The sequence below is a fragment of the Mytilus edulis genome, chromosome 5 (assembly GCF_963676685.1).
Source record: "Mytilus edulis chromosome 5, xbMytEdul2.2, whole genome shotgun sequence".
In the NCBI taxonomy this organism is placed as follows: Eukaryota; Metazoa; Mollusca; class Bivalvia; order Mytilida; family Mytilidae; genus Mytilus; species Mytilus edulis.
The window spans coordinates 74,533,502-74,542,320 of NC_092348.1; the positions used below are offsets into that span (position 1 = coordinate 74,533,502).

The window sequence follows — 8,819 nt, forward strand, 5'->3', positions numbered from 1 at the left end:
ACATTTGCGCAAATGACTGCTTATTTTGGCGCAAGCAGATATCATATCGGCCGTTGAGTATTCAATTCAACACTCCGGGAGCCCTTGTTTCAATTAGCGAAGAAAACTAACTTTGGCATCAATATTCAATGTTATTTGAATTGTAAATAATACAATTGCATGTGGCAATCATTCTTGCATGGATGCGTAGGGTGACATTTACGTCCACACGGTATCATAGGTTTTCTAGGGTCCTGTGTCAATCCGATGTGTCTACGCTGAAAAAGCTCTAGATCTCCAATATTGTAACATGACTGAAGTACATCATATCACCAGACAACTTTAAAAAATAAACTAGTGTCCTGCCGGTGACGTCATTCTTTTTTTTTTTAAAGAAAACACGTAAAAGTATTAAAACTTATGAATATTGCACTGCTAAAGCTAATCATATTAAGTTTCAAAAGTAAGCAATTTATTAGACTCTTTATCCTGTCGACTTTTACATCAGGTTATAGTAAAACAGTTGACTTTTTGTGTAACAGTTCATTAAGATATTTTTGGAAGTTATCTTCCCAGGTCGACATTTTGCCATTCACTCGTAATAACATATCGGTAATAAAAAAAAATGTGTTTTCTATAGTTTTGACTAGTGATGAAATTTACTGTGTGAAACTGCTTATTTTATTTTGTTACTCTTGTTATTACTAATTTGTAATGAAAAAATGACCTTTGGTAGTGTCTTTTTAATGACGTGACAACTAGACGGGTTATATAAAGAGGTAAGCATAAATGTACCTGTTAATTACTCTGATTTTACATAATTAAAATTTTAAATACTATCGATTGAATTGATAAGTATGGGAGTCAAGGTATAAATAAGTAACTATGCTATAAATAAAGAAGCGTATGGAAATGATGATAAATAAGTAACCATGCTATAAATAAAGAAGCTGTTTATCTGAGACAACGTGGGGCCAAATGACATACAAATATATAAAGTAAGAAATATTTTATTTGGCAAAAGTACAAAATTGTACGGCCACGGCTTGACAAAGAATGGGACTGCCGAGAAACATAATTGGCAAGTCCCTAGTATATATAATTAAACCTTATAGTCCATTCCTTATTCCTTATTTCCACATTATTGTCCATTCCTTATTCCTTATTTCCACATTATTGTCCATTCCTTATTCCTTATTTCCACATTATTCTTATTCCTTATTTCCACCTTATTGTTATTCCTTATAATGTCATTTCCTTATATATCAATATAATATCCTTATTAACATTATTGCTTCCAAAATATATCGGATGCTGGCCCTGGGAAACAGAAGCTCAGCGGATACATAATTCCATTATAAGAAGCATAATATATTTGTAGATGTTGTGTCGCTATTTTCGCCATTAAATGGTCGGAGTCTTTGTCTGAAGCCGTGACGAAGGATTGGGATTACAATGGTCGGAGTCTTTGTCTGAAGCCGTGACGAAGGATTGGGATTACAATGGTCGGAGTCTTTGTCTGAAGCCGTGACGAAGGATTGGGATTACAATGGTCGGAGTCTTTGTCTGAAGCCGTGACGAAGGATTGGGATTACAATCGGAATAAGCTACCGGTCATTTCAACCTGAAAAATAGAACAAAAACAGCAGAAAAACGAACAACATGATATAACATAATATAACATTTAACACATGTATATTAACTACATTTTAGGAGTATGTCTTTTATCTAAGTGGTGGGTGGGTGGGTAACTTTTGAAACAAACATTAGTTAATTCATACGGAACCCAATTTTTTGCGTCTTCCCTCTGCTGTATCGTACGTGGCAAAGAAAGAATGATGACGTCAAAGTTATCAAGGTTAAAATAATTAACGTGACTCATAATACATAACAAGTTCCACCACGTGTTCAAAGCGGGACAACTCCCAAAACGTAAGCCCACTTTCCTCCGATAACCGGATTTATTCTTCATAGGAATAAATCTTATTATCTGAGACAACGTGGGGCCAAATGACATACAAATATATAAAGTAAGAAATATTTTATTTGGCAAAAGTACAAAATTGTACGGCCACGGCTTGACAAAGAATGGGACTGCCGAGAAACATAATTGGCAAGTCCCTAGTATATATAATTAAACCTTATAGTCCATTCCTTATTCCTTATTTCCACATTATTGTCCATTCCTTATTCCTTATTTCCACATTATTGTCCATTCCTTATTCCTTATTTCCACATTATTCTTATTCCTTATTTCCACCTTATTGTTATTCCTTATAATGTCATTTCCTTATATATCAATATAATATCCTTATTAACATTATTGCTTCCAAAATATATCGGATGCTGGCCCTGGGAAACAGAAGCTCAGCGGATACATAATTCCATTATAAGAAGCATAATATATTTGTAGATGTTGTGTCGCTATTTTCGCCACATGGTCGAATTCAGTGGCTATGCCAAGAGTTATTGGACACTGAGTTCGACCACCGCCACAAATGCGGTAGCGACACAACACACCAGCCGTGACCGTACTTTTAAATGACCACACACATATATTTATATTTAAATTACCCTGTAATGAAATAAGAAAAAGAAAAAAAACAATTGCCCACATGAGATAAAGTAACGCCGTCAGATGTGAATATATCGGGCTTATTATATATTTCAGGCTATTTTATGTAACAACCTCCCAATTGTATATATAGCTAAGCGGCAAAGGTGTACATTCTTGTGGCTGCTTTATTCATGCTTATTGGTTTTTACCATATCCCCGATTCAAAATGAAACTGAATCCATTATTCCTACATGTATTCAAACTTTTAAAACTTAGAACACATGAACACTGGTACTTGTCACCAAAGTCAGAGAATAAGGAGACTTTAACCTTTGGTCTTTGCATTTCATATTTTTAACAAATAAATTAGACAATATTCTAGTTTAGTTTCTGTTATTTCTATACATGTACCATGACAACATTGATCCGTTTTTGAGAATGGGATAACAATAATAGCAAAATTTTGCAACGTGATCTTTCTTTACGGATAACAGTTAGCTGTCCTATAAACCCATTTAATTTGTTTCAAGTGACATATAAGCAATAAATATAGTTGCATGCAATAAAAATGCCCTAAGTGATTCTAAAAGTGGTGGCCAAATGATATCATAATTATACAATTTACGGAACGCTTCGAAAGCCACTAGACATGTACACTATGTTTCTGATGTATCTACTTGATACAAATCAAAAATACTAAAAAGGAACAATTTACAGACACTGTGTCCTATCAATGTATCTACTTGATACAAACTAAATTATCCTTAAAATACACAATTTACAGACGCCGTGTCCTATCAATGTATCTACTTGATACAAACTAAATTATCCTTAAAATACAGACACTGTGTCCTATCAATGTATCTACTTTATACAAACTAAATTATCCTTAAAATACACAATTTACAGACACTGTGTCCTATCAATGTATCTACTTGATACAAACTAAATTATCCTTAAAATACACAATTTACATACACTGTGTCCTATCAATGTATCTACTTGATACAAACTAAATTATCCTTAAAATACACAATTTACAGACATTGTGTCTTTTCAATGTATCTACTTGATACAAACTGAATTATCCTTAAAAGACACAATTAACAGACACTGTGTCATATCAATGTATCTACTTGATACAAACTAAATCATCCTTAAACGACACAATTTACAGACACTGTGTCTTATCAATGTATCTACTTGATACAAACTAAATTATCCTTAAAAGACACAATTTACAGACACTTTGTCCTATCAATGTATCTACTTGATACAAACTAAATTATCCTCATAAGACACAATTTACAGACACTGTTTCCTAACAATGTATCTACTTGATACAAACTAAATTATCCTTAAAAGACATAATTTACAGACACTGTGTCATATCAATGTATCTACTTGATACAAATTAAATTATCCTTAAACGACACAATTTACAGACACTGTGTCATATCAATGTATCTACTAGATACAAACTAAATTATCCTTAAAAGACACAATTTACAGACACTTTGTCCTATCAATGTATCTACTTGATACAAACTAAATTATCCTTAAACGACACAATTTACAGACACTGTGTCATATCAATGTATCTACTTGATACAAACTAAATTATCCTTAAACGACACAATTTACAGACACTGTGTCCTATCAATGTATCTACTTGATACAAACTAAATCATCCTTAAAAGACACAATTTACAGACACTGTGTCATATCAATGTATCTACTTGATACAAACTAAAATATCCTTAAAAGACACAATTTACAGACCCTGTGTCATATCAATGTATCTACTTGATACAAACTCAATTATCCTTAAAAGACACAATTTACACACACTGTATCCTATCAACATATCTACTTGATACAAACTAAATTATTCTTAAAAGACACAATTTACAGACACTGTGTCATATCAATGTATCTACTTGATACAAACTAAAATATCCTTAAAAGACACAATTTACAGACACTGTGTCCTATCAACATATCTACTTGATACAAACTATATTATCCTTAAAAGACACAATTTACAGACACTGTGTCCTATCAACATATCTACTTGATACAAACTATATTATCCTTAAAAGACACAATTTACAGACACTGTATCCTATCAACATATCTACTTGATACAAACTAAATTATCCTTAAAAAACACAATTTACAGACACTGTCCTATCAACATATCTACTTGATATAAACTAAATTATTCTTAAAAGACACAATTTACAGACACTGTCCTATCAATGTATCTACTTGATACAAACTAAATTATCCTAAAAAGACACAATTTACAGACACTGTGTCATATCAATGTATCTACTTGATACAAACTAAATTATCCTAAAAAGACACAATTTACAGACACTGTGTCCTATCAACATATCTACTTGAAACAAACTATATTATCCTTAAAAGACACAATTTACAGACACTGTCCTATCAACATATCTACTTGATACAAACTATATTATCCTTAAAAGACACAATTTACAGACACTGTGTCCTATCAACATATCTACTTGATACAAACTATATTATCCTTTAAAGACACAATTAAACACACTATGTCCTATCAACATATCTACTTGACACAAACTATATTATCCTTAAAAGACACAATTTACAGACACTGTCCTATCAACATATCTACTTGATACAAACTATATTATCCTTAAAAGACACAATTTACAGACACTGTCCTATCAACATATCTACTTGATACAAACTAAAATATCCTTAAAAGACACAATTTACAGACACTGTGTCATATCAATGTATCTACTTGATACAAACTATATTATCCTTAAAAGACACAATTTACAGACACTTTGTCCTATCAATGGATCTAATTGATACAAACTAGATTATCCTAAAAAGACACAATTTACAGACACTGTGTCCTACCAGAATATCTCCTTGATACAAACTAAGTTATTCTAAAAAGACATAATTTACAGACACTGTGTCATAACAATGTATCCGCTTGATACAAACTAAATTATCCTAAAATGACACAATTTACAGACACTGTGTAAATATTCGTCCTGATAGATATGCCTGAAATATTTGCCACTGGACATTAAGCAACCAACAATCAATCAATCCTATTAAAATATCAACTTAGTACAGAGAAAATTTGTGGTCTAATAAATTATCTGAATTAATGAAATATATTGGAATACCCTTTCACAAGCATTGTAATAGTAATTTCAAACAGAAACTAGAAGATTTCTACAAAATTAAATTAAATTTGAACTATCTAAGATAAAAGATGGAAACTGTGGTTAACTTTTTATTTATCACTAAATTAAGAATAAGTGCACACTCATTATCAACTGGTAGGTATGCAAGACCAACAATACCCTCTAATGAGAGATTTTGTAAATTTTGCACTGGAAACACGGATACACAAAATATTTTAACATGTATGTATTCGGTTAAGTTAGGTGCATCTTCTAAATGTACACCAACATAAATACTTATGTAAATAAGGAAAGCATCTATCCACGTGTTAATATCAGTAATCTTTTTACTTAGTTTAGTTGGATAATCAGCTGTCCATTTGTATCTACTGTTCTGTGCCTGAATTTGTATTAAAGCAATAATATATACCTAAATCTACATATTCACCATTAATTATTTTGTTCCGAGTTTTGTGAAACATTTAAACATAGATTATCATTTGCACTAGTTATTGGCAAATATTAGAACTTTGTGTTATACCTGTATTCGATTGTTGCCTTTCATTGACTGAGTCAGGAGATGTAACACTAACAGTAGCTGGAGAGTGAATAAGGGCATTGCCATTGACAATCTGAACAACTTCATTCCTAAGTTCTGGAGTCATTATACATGTAGCTAAAACTTGCGTGGAAGTATGCTGTCCAACGACATTGCTAGATCTGTTTCCCAACGGTGTCGGTACGCCCCTCTGCTGTACCCTTTCAGGCCTTTGCCTTTGGCTGCATTTATAAGGACTTTTAGAGGGCCTTTGTGACATACGATCTGCTTTCCCGATTTCCATAAGATGTTTGGTTTTTAAAACTGAAAAATTACTACCATAATATTAGTGAAACGACCGTTGAAAAGTTATAATATCTATACAACTCGTCTAAACATCAACCCAACAATGTTAGATCTGTATATTTTATAAACTTCATACATTTATTCATTATTGGTTTCTCTTTAAATTGCTTGCTGTGTAGCAGATGAAACATTTCATATAACGATAGTTTTAAAATCGCAGACGTCCATGCGACACGTGTCTTTAAAACCATGTGCGCAGTTTTTATCTGAAATTACGGGTCTGTTAAAATTTCTATTTTTGGAAATATAATTCATGATTTCCACTGAATTAAACCAACAATTAAAAATTTACAATGAAATATTTAGAAACTCTTTACAGAAGAAACAACAAAAGATATAAAATCTTTATTAAACTCTATTTTATACTGGATCAAAACCATGTGCTTTTCCTATCTTTCAAACTTTCCGAACCTTTTCAGTAAAATAAGATTTTTTGAAAGACATCCATTTCATATACCAAATCAAAGAAATATTATTAACTTTTGAAACTTTTGAAACAAACATTATTTAATTCATACGGAACCCAATTTTTTGCGTCTTCCCTCTGCTGTATCGTACGTGGCAAAGAAAGAATGATGACGTCAAAGTTATCAAGGTTAAAATAATTAACGTGACTCATAATACATAACAAGTTCCACCACGTGTTCAAAGCGGGACAACTCCCAAAACGTAAGCCCACTTTCCTCCGATAACCGGATTTATTCTTCATAGGAATAAATCTTATTAAGTGGGATTTTATAAGCTTATTACTATACAGTCATTACAAGTATAACTTGTCCAAGTGTGGGCGAAAACATTGTTGTTTCATCAGACAAAAATAGAGAGCACAAATTCTAAAAATTATGTCTACATAAATATATAATGATCAGATAAAAGATGAGTGTGGGAGGTAACACATATCCGAACTTACATCTCTATACAATGTTGATTAGTTGTGGGTGGCAACTTTATCTGAACTTGCATCTGTAACAAAAATGATTATTTGGTTATAATATTTCTATGAAAATCTATTTAATTAATTAGTTTTCATTGGAATATTTACTGACTCAGAAACGTTTTCAGGGAGTAAATTATCGATCTTAATAGATGTACATTATCTTTTTTTTTCAAATAACATCATCAGCAAAATTCCCACTAATACCAGTAACGTGTCAACAAACGGTAACCAAATGGTAGTTGCATGATTATCATATGCAATGGATGTAGTGTAAAGACGTCATAAATAGTCAGGGATAAACATAACCTCGTGCAATGCTAAAGCTACAGGTATCGATAGATTGTAGAGCCCAAGAATGTGCATATCTATATAACAAAAACATTTAGTTTGCTTTTAATTTACTGATTCTAATTGATGATTCTGTTGATTTGGTAACCTTTTAGAATACAGGATAGATAAGGTAAACAGGATTGTTTCTAAATTTATGGACACGGTAAACAATATCTCCGAAAAATAGAGAATGTGCTATCCCGATTTGAAATAAAATTTCTACAGGTACAACCAAACTTCAAAGTTTTCCAACCACTCGCTCAACATGGCAACGGAAGTGATGATGCCCCTAAACTAAAACCAAAATTTACGACGGAAATGCATCTAACTCGAAAGTTTTTATATAGTTTGGTCATAAACTGTGATTCTTTTATCATGATAACTGGAATAGATGGATAGACACTTTGTAAAGCATAAAATTATCAGCAAGACAAGATCTAAAATTAGGTCAACAAGGCCGAAATCGTTCGTCGACTCTTACAAATGTATTTGGAGCGTTTGCTCTTAAATGACGGCATTTGCCAATTTTGTGCCGTTTTGTCTATTATCTTGAAAAGCTAGAAAAATAGCAAAGATGTTCAGCAAGACAAGATTAACGAATAACGTAAATTTTGCCGAAATCATTAGTAGACATTTTATCAGATAGAAAACCCTTTAATGACGTTTTTTTTGTGCTTTTTGGGCACATAAGAAGATAGAGAAAAACTTCATGTAAACAGAAAAAAAATATCAGTAATACAAAATTAACAAAGAAGAGAGTTTTGTCATCAGTTCTAATCTAGTCTTTAATGTCGTAGAATGTCAATTGTTGAGGGTGCACATTGACCGAAAGTGAGCCACACATAGTCGTTATAGCCTATAGTGTTTGGCAACAATGATGGCGTACTACGATGTGTGATAAAGGAAGCACAC

At 32.1% G+C, this 8,819-nt stretch overlaps 1 long non-coding RNA gene across 1 annotated transcript; it reads right to left on the reverse strand.

Annotated features, from left to right (window-relative positions):
• Nucleotides 1-973: 973 nt before the first annotated feature.
• Nucleotides 974-7,367, reverse strand: LOC139524458 (uncharacterized). Its single transcript, XR_011664799.1, has 2 exons — nt 7,159-7,367; nt 974-6,609 (listed from the first exon to the last, which is right to left on the reverse strand). It is a non-coding gene; the product is annotated as an uncharacterized lncRNA (long non-coding RNA).
• Between the last annotated feature and the right edge of the window lie 1,452 nt (nt 7,368-8,819).